This window comes from Bubalus kerabau, chromosome 14 (genome assembly GCF_029407905.1).
Source record: "Bubalus kerabau isolate K-KA32 ecotype Philippines breed swamp buffalo chromosome 14, PCC_UOA_SB_1v2, whole genome shotgun sequence".
Lineage (NCBI taxonomy): Eukaryota > Metazoa > Chordata > Mammalia > Artiodactyla > Bovidae > Bubalus > Bubalus kerabau.
The window spans coordinates 44363062-44377492 of NC_073637.1; positions in this window are offsets into that span (position 1 = coordinate 44363062).

The window sequence follows — 14431 nt, forward strand, 5'->3', positions numbered from 1 at the left end:
TAGCACCAAGCTGCAGAAAGTCCTTCCCTGGGCTGGTGGGTCCTGCTGTGGGTTTGGCCCTGAAGGCCCAGAGCACAGTGGGACGGGACAGGAGCACACGCAGGTGCTTCCAAGCCTGGGAGATGGCAAGTGGGCAGTCGGGCGCTAGGAACTGGCTTCCTTAAGTAACAGGAAGTTTTCAGGGGAAGCTCCCCTGACCAAAAATACCTGCCGTGAATAAAGGTGCCTGAAATCCTGCTGTTGATGCTTCAAAAAAAAAAAAAATAAAATTTGTAAGCACAGAGCTATTCATGATACTCCTTCCCCCCTCCCCCCCTTTAATGTTTTTGTGATCTGTAGTGGTGTGTCTTCATTCATTTCTGATATCAGTAATTTGTGTACTTTTTCTTTTTTCTTAGATTGGCTAGAGGCTTATTGATTTTGTTGATTTTTTAAACAATTAGCTTTTGGTTTAATTGATCATTCTCCATTGATTTCTTGTTTGCAATTTCATTGATTTTGCTATATAATTCTCATTATTTCTCCTTTTCTTGTTCGCTCTCTTTCTTTTTTATTCTTTCTTTTGATTTAGTTTGTTCTTCTTTTAGTTTCTTAAGTTGAAACTTTTAGATGATTGACTTTAGATTTTTTAATATATCTAATCAATATCATAAATTTCACTCTAAGTGCTGCCCACAATATTAAATATAGAATTAGAATACACATTCTCTTCATGTAAGGATTCCAGTGTTCTTTGGTTTGCAATCTCTCACAGACAAACTAATTTTCTGAAAATTACGTAAATAATACTATTCTTGAGATATAAGGACTCTGGCCAAACTGGACAATTTTTCAATGAATCCTTTTCTAGAAACTGGATCACTGTAGGAAGAAATAATTTTTTTCTGAGGTGTTAGTCCACTATCTCTCAGCCTCACTCTGATTATGATCTTTTCAGCATGTCAGTTCCATAGATTTTTATGTAGCCAAGATGTATTGTAATGTGTAAGTTTCCCTCTATCCCCATACCTCAACATTATCAAGAGTAATGTGACCTGCTAGATGAGAAGCTCTTTCTTCATCTCATATGTGCAAATTTTCTGGAATGTAAAAGTTATTTTGTTCCACAGTTGAGTTCTGGACTACTAAATCAGAGGGAAATGAGTGAGTTCTTTACACACTCTCAGGGCTTCCCTGATAGCTCAGATGGTAAAGAATCTGCTTGCAATGCAGAAGAACTCAGGTACAATCTCTGGGTAAGAAAACCCTGGAGAAGGGAATGGCTACCCACTCCAGTATTCTTGCCTGGAGAATTCCATGGACAGAGGAACTGGGCAGGCTACAGTCCATGGGGTTTCAAGAGTTGGACATGACTGAGTGACTAACACTTTCATTTCTTTTACACACTCTCTAAGAGGAGTGAAACAGAACCAGCTTGGAAAACTTAGTCACCACTCTCAGGTAATCACCAGCTCCTCCTTTTGCTTTTTTTTTTTTTTTTTTTCCATTTTTAAATTTTAATTAATTTTCAATTGAAGGATAATTGCTTTACAGAATTTTGTTGTTTTCTGTCAAACCTCAACATGAATCAGCCACGGGTGTACATATAGCCCCTCTCTTTTGAACCTCCCTCCCATCTCCCTACCCATTCAACTCCTCTAGGTTGATACAGAGCCCCTGTTTCAGTTCCTGAGCCATACAGCAAATTCTCATTGGCTTCCTATTTTACATTACATATGTATTTTACATTACATATGGTAATGTAAGTTTCCATGTTACTCTTTCCATACATCTCACCCTCTCCTCCCCTCTCCCCATGTTCAAAAGTCTATTCTCTATGTCTGTTTCTCCACTGCTGCCCTGTAAATAAGTTCTTCAGTACCATTCTTCTAGATTCTGTGTATATGTGTTAGAATATGATATTTATCTTTCTCTTTCTGATTTACTTCACTCTGTATAATAGGTTCTCGTTTCATCCACCTCATTAGAACTAACTCAAATGTGTTCCTTTTTATGGCTGAGTAATATTCCACTGTGTATATGTACCACAACTTCTTTATCCATTCATCTGTCGATGGACATCTAGGTTGCTTCTATGTTCTAGCTATAAAAAATAGTGCTGCAAAAAATGGGATACATGTGTATTTTTCAATTTTTGTTTCCTCAGGGTATATGCCTAGGAGTGGGATTGCTGGATCTTAGGATGGTTTTATTCCTAGTTTTTTAAGGAATCTCCATACCATCTTCCATCATGACTGTATCAATTTACATTTCCACAAAAGTGCAAGAGCATTCCCTTTTCTTCTCCAACATTTATTGTTTGTAGACTTTTTGATGGTGGCCATTCTGCCCAGTATGAGGCGATATCTCATAGTTTTGATTTGCATTTCTCTAATAATGAGTGGTGGTGAGCATTTTTTCATGTGTTTGTTAGTCATCTATATGTCTTCTTTGGAGAAATGTCTGTTTAGGTCTTTTTCCCACTTTTTGATTGGGTTGATTGTTTTTCTGGCATTGAGTTGTATCTGCCTGTATATTTTTGAATTAATCCTTTGTCAGTTGTTTCATTTGCTATTATTTTCTCCCATTCTGAGGGTTGTCTTTTCACCTTGCTTATAGTTTCCTTTGCTGTACAAAAGCTTTTTAAGTTTAATAAGGTCCCACTTGTTTACTTTTGCTTTTATTTCCATTACTCTAAAGAGGTGGGTCATAGAGGATCTTGCTTTGATCTTTGTCATTGAGTATTCTGCCTATGTTTTCCTCTAAGAGTTTTATAATTTCCAGTTTTATACTTAGGTCTTTAACCCATTTTGAGTTTCTCTTTGTATATGGTGTTAAGAAGTGTTCTAATTTCATTCTTTTACATGTAGCTGTCCAGTTTTCCCAGCACCATTTATTGGAAGAGGCTGTCTTTGCCCCATTGTATATCCTTGCCTCCTTTGTTAAAAATAAGATACCCATAGGTGCTTGGGTTTGTTTCTGGGCTTTCTATCTTGTTCCATTGGTCTATATTTTTATTTTTGTGCCAGTACCATACTTTCCTGATGATTGTAGCATTGTAGTGTAATCTGAAGTCAAGAAGGTTGATTCCTCCAGCTCCATTCTTATGTCTCAAGACTGCTTTGGCTATTCAGGATCTTTTGAGTTTCCATATGAATTATGAAATTTTTTGTTCTAGTTCTGTGAAAAATTCCATTGGTAATTTGATAGGGATCACACTGAATCTGTAGATTTCATTTGGTAGTAGAACATGGACTATCTCTTCATCTCTTTATGTCATCTTTGATTTATTTCATTAGTGTCTTATAATTTTCTGTGTACAGTTCTTTTGTCTTCTTCGGTAAGTTTATTCCTGGATATTTAATTCTTTTTGTTGCAATGGTGAATGGGATTGATTCCTTTATTTCTTTTTCTGATTTTTCATTGTTAGTATATAGAAATGCAAGTGATTTCTGTGTACTGATTTTGTATCCTGCAACTTTGCTAAATTCACTGATTAGCTCTAGTAATTTTCTGATACTATCTTTAGGGTTTTCTATGTACAGTCATGTCATCTACAAACAGTGAGAGCTTTAATTCTTCTTGTCCAATCTGGATTCCTTTTCTTTTTCTTCTCTGATTGCTATAGCTAGGACTTCTAGAACTATGTTGAATAATAGTGGTGAAAGTGGACACCCTTGTCTTGTTCCTGATCTTAAGGGGAATGCTTTCAGTTTTTCACCATTGAGAATAATGTTTGCTGTAGGCTTATCATATATGGCCTTTACTATGTTGAGGTAGGCTCCTTCCAATGCCCATTTTTTGAAGAGTTTTTGGAAAAGACTCTGATGCTGGGAGGGATTGGGGGCATGAGAAGAAGGGGACGACAGACGATGCGATGGCTGGATGGCATCACCAACTTGATGGACATGAGTTTGAGTGAACTCTGGGAGTTGGTGATGGACAGGGAGGCCTGGCGTGCTGTAATTCATGGGGTTGCAAAGAGTCAGACACGACTGAGTGACTGAACTGAACTGAACTGAATCATAAATGAGTGCTTAATTTTGTCAAAAGCTTTTTCTGCATCTATTGAGATTATCATATTTTTTTAACCTTTCAATTTGTTAATATGGTATATCACATTGATTTGTGTATATTGAAGAATCCTTGCATCCCTTGAATAGACCCAACGTAATCATGGTGTATGAGCTTTTTGATGTGTTGCTGAATTTTGTTTGCTAAAATTTTGTTGAGGATTTTTGCATCTATGTTCATCAATGACATTGGCCTGTAGTTTTCTTTTGTGTATGTTGCCCTTGGTATCAGAATGATGGTGGCCTCGTAGAATGAGTTTGGAAGTATTCCTTCCTCTGCAATTTTTTGAAAGAGTTTCAGAAGGATAGACCTTAGCTCTTCTCTAAATGTTTGATAGAATTCTCCTGTGAAGCCATCTGGTCCTGGGTTTTTGTTTCTTGGGGACATTTTTTCTCACAGCTTCAATTTCAGTGCTTGTAATTGGGTTGTTCATAATTTCTATTTCTTCCTGGTTCAGTCTTGGAAGATTGAACTTTTCTAAGAATCTGTCCATTTCTTCCAGGTTATCCATTTTATTGTCATATAGTGTTCACAATAGTCTCTTATAATCCTTTGCATTTCTGCATTGTCTGTTGTAACCTCTCCTTTTTCATTTCTAATTTTGTTGATTTGATTCTTCTCTCTTTTTATCTTGATGAGTCTGGCTAAAGGTTTGTCAATTTTGTTTATCTTCTCAAGGAACCAGCTTTTAGTTTTATTTATCTTTACTATTCTTTCTTCATTTTTTTCATTTATTTCTTCTTGGATTTTATGATTTCTTTCCTTCTACTAATTTTGGTTTTTTTTTTTTACGATATGGGATGTTGCTAATAAAAACTCTGTTAGGATTTGGACCCTTCTTTTCTCCACTGCCTGAATTCTTATCTTTTGAGTAAGGATGAAACCTATTGGCCTTCTTATTTCCTGTAGATTTTTCTTTTAATTCAGATTTCTCTGAATTAACTGATGAACTGATTCATCATTCTTCGTTTTAACGCCATTGGAGCTCCTTCTCCTGCTTGGGCTGGTGAGGTTCTTGCCCGAGGCTCACCCAGAGGCTTCAAGAGGTGCCGATGCAGGCTGTCATCGCCAGGGCCCATAATCACCTCGGGCTTGTCAGCGTCAACCATCCGTCCACCACGGCCTCCACCTCTGCTGCCTGCGCTGAGGGGCTCCGAGCGCGACAATCGCTTTTCCTTTTTCAATTCACTTCTTTGGCATTATGAGGTCAGACTGTGGGGATTGCCTACTGTCTGATTAGTGGTGCTGGATTTATATCTTAGAGAAAAGTGTGTTTTGACCCTAAAGTTATCCCTGCACATTACTTTGATGACCCTGATCATTCCATCCTTGAGGGAAAAGGGAACCAGGGAGCTGATGCCCAGTGATTTTCACGTCGAACTGGATTCCAAAAAATGAAAAGAAGGCCTCACATTAAAGTAGCAAGGATTTGTATCAAAGGGAAGAACTTGAGGAAAGGTAATCTCTGATGAATCATCAGTTATGGAAAATGGAATTCCTTAGTCTCAGAATTGTCATATTTGCTTTGGAAAAAACAAACAAAAGTGAGGGACTACAATAAGTCAGTAAAGTATTAGTTTTAAAGCTGTTTACCATTTGTCAGCCATGTCAACAGTGTGAATTTCAGTGTTGTGGTTTTATATTATATTCCTTGTTTTGACAACTAAAAATCATTTAAAATTTACTAGTTATCCTGGTGGATTGTATAATTAACCATTCAGTACACCAAAGATCTAAAATTAATATCAGGTGTGCAGAACAATATTCTGTTCCCTATACAGACCCGTGGGAGTATACATTAAGGAATGTCAAAATTGTCTTCCCCAAATCCATCCTCAAAGATTGAGTAGAACCCAGTTTCTCTCAGAAGCCATTTAAGACAATCATTTCTATTTTTCCCAAAACCATTTTGAATTGTAGTAGCTGACAATGCTACCTTTTAAAGATAACAAGTATCTCCAATTTTGTTATATGAAGCAGAATGTGCTTTTATTGTTCCAGATCTCTGTCACTCAGATATTAATATATATATTAGTATATATCTACTAGTATATATCTACTAGTATATATCTATATCACACATATATGTATGCATAAAGACAAAGAAAACAGCTGTATGTGTTTATGTTTAATTTATGAAATTTTTGATGATTGGTACTGGGAGTCAGGGAGACATTTTATATTTTAAAGTCTTTCTTATCATTTTTACTTTTGCAATATGCATTTGTTATTCTTACAATGTCATTGCATATCATTAAATCTAAGACACTGCTACTCCTTGATCCTTCTAGAGAATATAAAAGAACGTTTTTAATAATCGGCAACAGGTCAGACACGATTGAAGTAACTTAGCATACACGCACACACATCAGGACTGCTACCTTCCCAACTGCACTTACTACACTCCGTTAATTATATGGTGCATCCCAAGTTACTTTAATTAAAAATAAATTGTTAAAACATTTACATAAATTGCCAAAAACATTAAGATATTATTAATTAAAACTATGCCAAGCAATTCTCAGGATAAAAATAAATCACAAATAATTATGAAAAATGTCCAGCCTCATAATTTAAAATTAAAATCAGTAGGACATTTTTATTTTAGACTCATAAAATTGATCATTGAAAAAGATATGTTAAATATTATGGTGCCTTGATGGATATGGAAATTGTCACAGCATTCTGGACAAACATTTGGTGAGACTGTAAACATCTTTAACCCAATGAATTCCAGGGAAAATGAAAAAGGACACAAAATTTATGTACAAGAATGTTGGTCATATTTTTATTTAAAGAAAATAATTAAATTTTAATATATTTATAATATAATTAATAGTGAATTGATACAAAATGTATCTTCAAGAAGAATTTAATGGCTTAGGGAAATACTTATGATAAAATGCTAACTGAAAATTAGAAGACAAAGTGGAATCTACATTATGATTTCAGGTTTGAAAAAAATGATATACATGCATAAATTTATTATGTGTGTAATTTTATATCTATTTATTTCCATTGCATTGAAATATAAATTACATATTCTGTGTTTTTATAATTGAGATATAACTGACATATAACATTATATTAATTTTAAGTGTACAACGTGACTTAATATTTGCATACATTGAGAAATGATCAGCACAATAAATCTAGTTAGCATCCATCACCACACATAGTAATAAATTTTTTTTCTTCTGATGGAAACTTTTCAGATCTACTCTTAGCAGCTTTATACAATACAGTGTTATTAACTACAGTCACTATAGTCATGCTGTACATTATATCCCCATGTCTTATTTATTTTGTAACTGCAAATTAAAAGGGTGGGAAAAAAATAAATCTGTTATTTCAGAGTGGTGAAATTGGATTTTTTTTCCCTCTGTAATTGCCTTTATATTGTAAATGCACAGCAAGAGAAACCTGCAACAAACCAGCAATCTTCTGAATCTGAGAGAATATTTGCAAATCATATATCTGATAAGGGGCTAATATCCAAAATCTATAAGGAACCCATACAACTTAATAGCAAAAAATAATCTAGCTAAAAAATGGCCAGAGGGCCTGAGTAGACATTATTAAAAAGAAAATTCAAATGTCCAAAGATACATGTAAAGGTGCTCAACATCAGTATTAACTTGGCAAGTATATTTCCAAACCACAATGAGATATTACCTCACACCTGTTAAAATAGCTATTATCCAAAAAACTACAAATTGCAAGTGTTGGCAAAGATGTGGCAAAAAAGAAATATTTGTACATTGTTGGTGGGAAAGTCAACTAGTGGATCCTCTATGGAAAACATTATGGATGTTCCTCAAAAAATTAAATATAAAGGTAACATGTGATCTGGAAATTCTACTTCTGGGTACTTATGCAAAGAAAATGAAACACTAATTAAAAAGATATAGGTACGTCCATGTTCAGTGCAGCATTATTTACGAAAACCAAGGCATGGAAACAACCTAATGTCAACCAATGGATGAATAGAAAAATAAAATGTGGTGTATTATTCAGCCTGAGAAATAGAATATGATTAAATGATAAAAAATGAAATGTTTGGACAGCAGGCATGGAGCTTGAAGATATTACAATAAGTGAAATAAGTCAGAAAGAAAAAGAGAAATACTATATGATATATGGGATTTTAAACTAAAAATCCCCCTCCCCCAGAAAAAAAATGAGCTCATGAATACAGAAAACAGATTGATCGTTGCCTGGAGCAGGGACTAGGGGGATAGGCAAAATGAGGCAAGGGGGTAAAAAGGTATAAATTTTTAGTTATACAATGAGTAAGTCATGGGGATGTAATATACAGCATGATGGTTATATTAATAATATTACATTGCTTACCTCAAAAGTTGCTAAGAGTAAATCTTAAAATTTCTCAACGTAAGAAGAAAGGAGTTTTTGTAACTATGTGGTGACGGATGTAAACTAACTCTTTGTGGTGATCATTTCAAAATATGGGATTCTCCAGTGGCTCAGATGGTAAGGAGTTTGTCTGCAATGCAGGTAGACTGGGTTTGATTCCTAGGTTGAGGTTGGGAAGATACCCTGGAGAAGGAAATGGCAACCCACTCCTGTATTCTTGCCTGGAAAATCCCATGGACAGAAGAGCCTGGCAGGTTACAGTCCTAGGGGTGCAATGAGTTAGACAAAACTGAGCGACTTCTCTTTCACTTTTTCAAAATATATACAAATATGGAATCATTATGTTGTACACCTGAAACTCAAGTGATGTTATGTGTCAATTATACTTCAATAAAAAATAGTTACTGATTTATCTTAAATTCAACACAGTTTATAAAGTTCACATTAATTTCCTGTATACACGTAAGTACCTTGTAGCTGTTTTTATTTCAGACTAAATTAGTCATATAATACTCCACAGATTTCTACTGGATTATATATGCTCTATTTTTCTTATTAGAATGTTCTTTAGATTGTTTAGTTTTATTAGACTATCTTATGTGGTTTATCATTATTATGGTAATACACAGCTAAAGTGTTTCATGGTGTCATGTCAGTCTCATATTGCCTAGCTCTAAAAACAAAGAAAACCCTAACATGTTAGTACTCTGTTTTATTTCTGTTGACATCATTGTTCTAGAGTCAGTCCAGATTGGTGCCTTCCATGGACAGATGACCCTGGTAGGCTACAGTCCATGGGGTCGCAAAGAGTTGGACACGACTTCACTTTCACTTTCCCTATTTCCTGATAGTATTTTGATTTCAATTCAGCAGATTAAAAGTGGTTCTTGATGTAACAGTAAGATGCAAACAAGATATATGGATCAAGGGATCCAAGGGAAATTCTAGCACTTGGGTTGGCATGAGATTTCATTTCCTCTAATCCAATCTCTTCCTTCACAGATGGGAAAAAGAAACTCCCAAGAGGTCAGACCAGAGTGCAGGCTTATTGACCCCTCACTCTACACTTAGCAACAGTACAGTTTGGGCTGATGTCCTTGGTCTGACCAGTAAAAGGATCAAGTTTCTCCAACACTGTGTCAGGCTTGTGTGTATGCCTACAAGGCAGTTTGCTGGGCTGCTGGGAGTTATGATAAGCTCAATATCTAAATATAAATATAAAATAGACTTCATATTTGGCTTCCCTGGTGGCTCTGGTAGTAAAGAATCCCCATGAAATGCAGGAGATGTGGGTTCAATCCCTGGGTGGGAAAGATCCCCTGGAGAAGGAAATCACAGCCTACTCCAGTATTCTTAGGGCTTCCCTGATAGCTCAGTTGGTTAAGAATCCACCTGCAATACAGGAGACCTTGGTTTGATTCCTGGGTTGGGAAGACCACCTGAAGAAGGGAAAGGCTACCCAATCCAATATTCTGGCCTGGAGAATTCCATGGACTGTATAGTCCAGGGGGTCCCAAAGAGTCGGACACAACTGAGCAACTTTCACTTTCCAGTATTCTTGCTTGGGAAATCCCATGGACAGAGGAGCCTGGCAGGCTACAGTCCACAGAACTGCAAAGAGTAGGACACCACAACTTAGTGACTAAACAGCAACACCATAAAAGAGGCAGTCCCATCTGTGATCCCACCAAGATCCACAAAGCCACTTTTAAAAATCCAGCCTGGAGCACAGTCTCTGGGAGGGCAGGTACCTCCTGGTTCCAGGGAACACACAGGAAACTACAGAACGATCGCACTGATGGTGAAACAGCTCCCAGAAATGAGCAAGCAATCTGAAATGGAAAACAAACCAGAAACCCTCACAGTAGTCACTGAGTTTTAAAAGCCTTGACAATGAGACAAATTAAATGAAAAAAAATGATTCTTCACACATAACCACACACAAAGAATGAAGGGAAGAAATCAATTACTGTATTTCAGGGTGGCGGAATTGATTAAATTTTTTCCTTTGTAATTGTACAATATAAATACAAAGTCTATACCTTATTCACAAATGCTTTTTTTATAATCTATTGCTATTTTTGTGACTTCTGTGAATTCCACTGTTGCATTTTTTCCTGGCTTTCAAAAATTTCTCAGTTACTTTGCCCAGTCCTAAGCTTTTATTTCCTCCCTTGTGCTGCATTGTGCATTTGATTTCACAGATGAAGTTTCTCTTAGTGAATCATCACTTCAGTATTGGGAAATGTAGGGCTCAGGGTCAGTAAGCTGAGTAGTTACTGGCTGTCCTCATTTTCTACTCTTAAAAATCTCCCTGGCTTTATGAGTTTTGTTGATGTGGTGGTTTGAATACTAAGCCAGCTATTTCCCACACTGACCTCTTGTAACTTTGTACTATTTTTGCCTAATGCTCTCCAGTGTCTGTTCTCCTTCCATTCCAGTATCAGTGTGCCTCCCAATGCAGGGGGTACAGGTTCAGTCCCTAGTCACGGAACTAAGATCCCATATGCTAATTGGTGCAGGAAGAAAAAAAAAATGTGCATGAAAAGCGGAAGTGTGAAAATGTTAGTTGCTCAGTTGTGTCCAACCTTTCGTGACCCCACTGATTGTAGCCTGCCAGGTTCTGCTGTTCATGGAATGTCCCAAGCAGCAAAACTGAAGTGGGTAGCTATTTCCTTCTCCAGGAATCTTCTTGACCAGGGATAGAACCTGGGTATTCTGCATTGCACGCATTCTTTAGTGTCTGAGCAACCAGGGAAACCAATGCATGACATTTATTAAATGAGGTTGATTATTAAAGAAAATAAAAATACTCTAATGTCCACTTCCCAGAGAAAACTACAATTTGTATTCATGTATATCTTTTCAGACTTTTCATACGAGCTTGTGTATACATGTGTAGGTATACATGTGTGTATGAAAACTTGAAACTGAGCAAGACCCTGTGGATCACTACCAGGTACAAAAGCTTTTCTGTGTCCCCCATTTCTTGTTTGTAAGAACAAGGTTTTCAGCTTCCTAGACCTCCCTGAGATTGGAAGGGCAGATTGTTACTAATTATAAGCGTCAAGGAAGGCAGAAACAAAGGAAAGGCAGTCAAGAAGCAATAATGCAGGAATGCGGGCAGAGTCTTGGTTCCTCCTCAAGAGATACACATAACAATCTGATCATCATGCACATAAGCTTGTATTTGACAACAATTTCTTTTACATACTTGAGATTATGGTGTGAATACTTTTTAAAGTGCTTGTCTAGTTCTCTTCAGTGTGAGATATAAAACTAATAAATTTGTAACCTCATAGGATCTTCCTATGAGGAAGACTAAAGAGCCTCTTGATGAAAGTGAAAGAGGAGAGTGAAAAAGATGGCTTAAAATTCAACATTCAGAAAACTAAGATCATGGCATCTGGTCCCATCACTTCATGGCAAATAGATGGGGAAACAGTGGAAACAGTAGCTGACTTTATTTTGGGGGTCTCCAAAATCACTGCAGATGGCGACTTCAGCCATGAAATTAAAAGACACTTACTCTTTGGAAGAAAAGTCATGACCAACCTAGACAGCATATTAAAAAGCAGAGACATTATTATGTCAACAAAGGTCCCTCTAGTCAAGGCTATGGTAGTCAGGTATGGGTGTGAGAGTTGGACTCGAACGACAGCTGAGTGCTGAAGAATTGATGCTTTTGAAGTGTGGTGTTGGAGAAGACTCTTGAGAGTCCCTTGGACTGCAAGGAGATCCAACCGGTCCATCCTAAAGAAAATCAGTCCTGAATATTCATTGGAAGGACTGATGCTGAATGTGAAACTCCAATACTTTGGCTACCTGATGTGAAGAACTGACTCATTTGAAAGACCCTGATGTTGGGAAAAAGTGAAGGCAGGAGGAGAAGGGGATGACAGAGGATGAGATGGTTGGATAGCATCACCAACTCAATGGACATGAATTTGGGTAAACTCCGGGAATTGGTGAGGACGGGAGGCCTGGCGTGCTGCAGTCCATGGGGTTGCAAAAAGTCAGACACGACTGATCGACTGAACTGATCTGAACTGAGAGTGTTCCTTCCTCATTGGAAGAGACCCTGATGCTGGGAAAGATTGAAGGCAGGAAGAGAAATGATGAGATGGTTGGATGGCATCACTGACTCAATAGATATGGGTTTGAGAAAGCTTTGGGAGTTGGTGATGGACAGGGAAGTCTGACATACTACAAACAGTCCATGGGGACACAAAGAGTCGGACACAACTGAACAACTGAACTGAACTGAAGGATCTTTCTTTCCCTGGTGACTCAGATGGTAAAGAATTTGCCTACAAGGCAGAAGACCTGGTTCAATCCCTGGGTCTGGAAGATCCCCTGGAGAAAGAAGGGCAACACACTCTAGGATTCTTGCCTGGAGAATTCCATGGATAGAGGAGCCTAGCAGGCTAGAGTCTGTGTGCTCGAAAATAGTCAGACATGACAGAGTGACTAACACACACATACACAGGATCTTTCTTTAGCCTTTATTAATGTGAGGTTTTATTCACAGTAGAACTCTTTTAGACTAAAGATTCTCAGTTTTTCCTTGAAAATTTAAAATATTCCTTATGGGTCATATCTGTTTTCATTGATTTATCTTAGTTTTATTTTTCAAATCAAATTAGAAAAGCATCAATATTAACCAATATTTTATGTAGAACCCTCAATCTGCTTATTTCCACAAAGAAACAGAAGAAATTAATTAGTATTTACTGAATATCTACTGTGAATCAGATGTGCTCTAGGAACCTTGTATGCTAATTCTATTTAATTCTTATAGTATCTAAGGAATTTCTGCCTTTAAGTAGAAAGTATTTCTACCTCCCATAAGGCATCTGACTCTACTGATGTACAAAATAAGAGTCTGATTCAAACCTTAAGTCATTCTGTCTCTCCTATTACTTCTTACACCATACTGACTCTATTCATTGTCTCCATAGTATATGAGTAGGCTTCCCAGGTGGCTCACTGACAAAGTATCCACCTGACAATGAAGGAGACATGGGTTCAAGCCCTGGGTGGAAAGGATCCCCTGGAGAAGGAAATGGCAACCTACTCCAGTATTCTTGCCTGGTAAATCTCATGGACAGAGGAGCCTGGCAGACTGTAGTACGTAGGATCACAAAGAGTCAGACAAGACTACAACAATAACAATCTGAAGAATTCCACCATGCCATCAGCTACATGCAGTATGATCTTGCCTGTGCTCATGAACTCTCAAGCATTGAAAGATACAATCTTTTCAGATATTTGTAGACTCACTCTTGTTAGATTTGAAGTAATTCATAAAGTATTCCTCCAATTTGTCTATCATTTGCTTCTTCCTCTATATCCCTTTCCTCTCATGCACCAGTCTATCCTTAAAAAGGAGATACCTATGAGGAAGTTTTATCATCTCAGCCATCACTAATATCCAGAGCCAACAACAGGATATTTCTAAAACCCTCCAGAATCATGTGTGCCATTTATAAAAATAAACAAAAACAAACATTGTCCCTAAAGGATTTGTTAATGAGGTTCTAAAATGCCTACTCTGAAAATTTGCAGGATTAAAAATAAGCAAATATTCCAAGTTAAATAAAAAATATTAAAATTTAGAAAACATGTTTAAATCAGTTGAAAATCCCTTTTAATAGGAAACTAAAATATGTCTTTGTTTCACAATCCTTGCTGATGAAATTTGGAGAACTAATAAACAAGCTACTAAACGTCTAGTAAATAAGTTTTTACAAATGAGTTTGCAACCATTGATATATAGAATGGAAAGAAATTTAAGGATGAACTACTCCAATTATTATTTTACTAGGACATTTAAATTATTTGTCAAAGGTCGCATGTATCATGTTTAAGTAGGGTTAACTTTGATGATATAATATTTGTACTTCCTACAACTAAAAAATCGTGTATTTGAAAACGACACAAGATACTGTCTACCCTCTATTTTATGTTGCATAAAACTTTTATTGAAAGATATAAAATATTG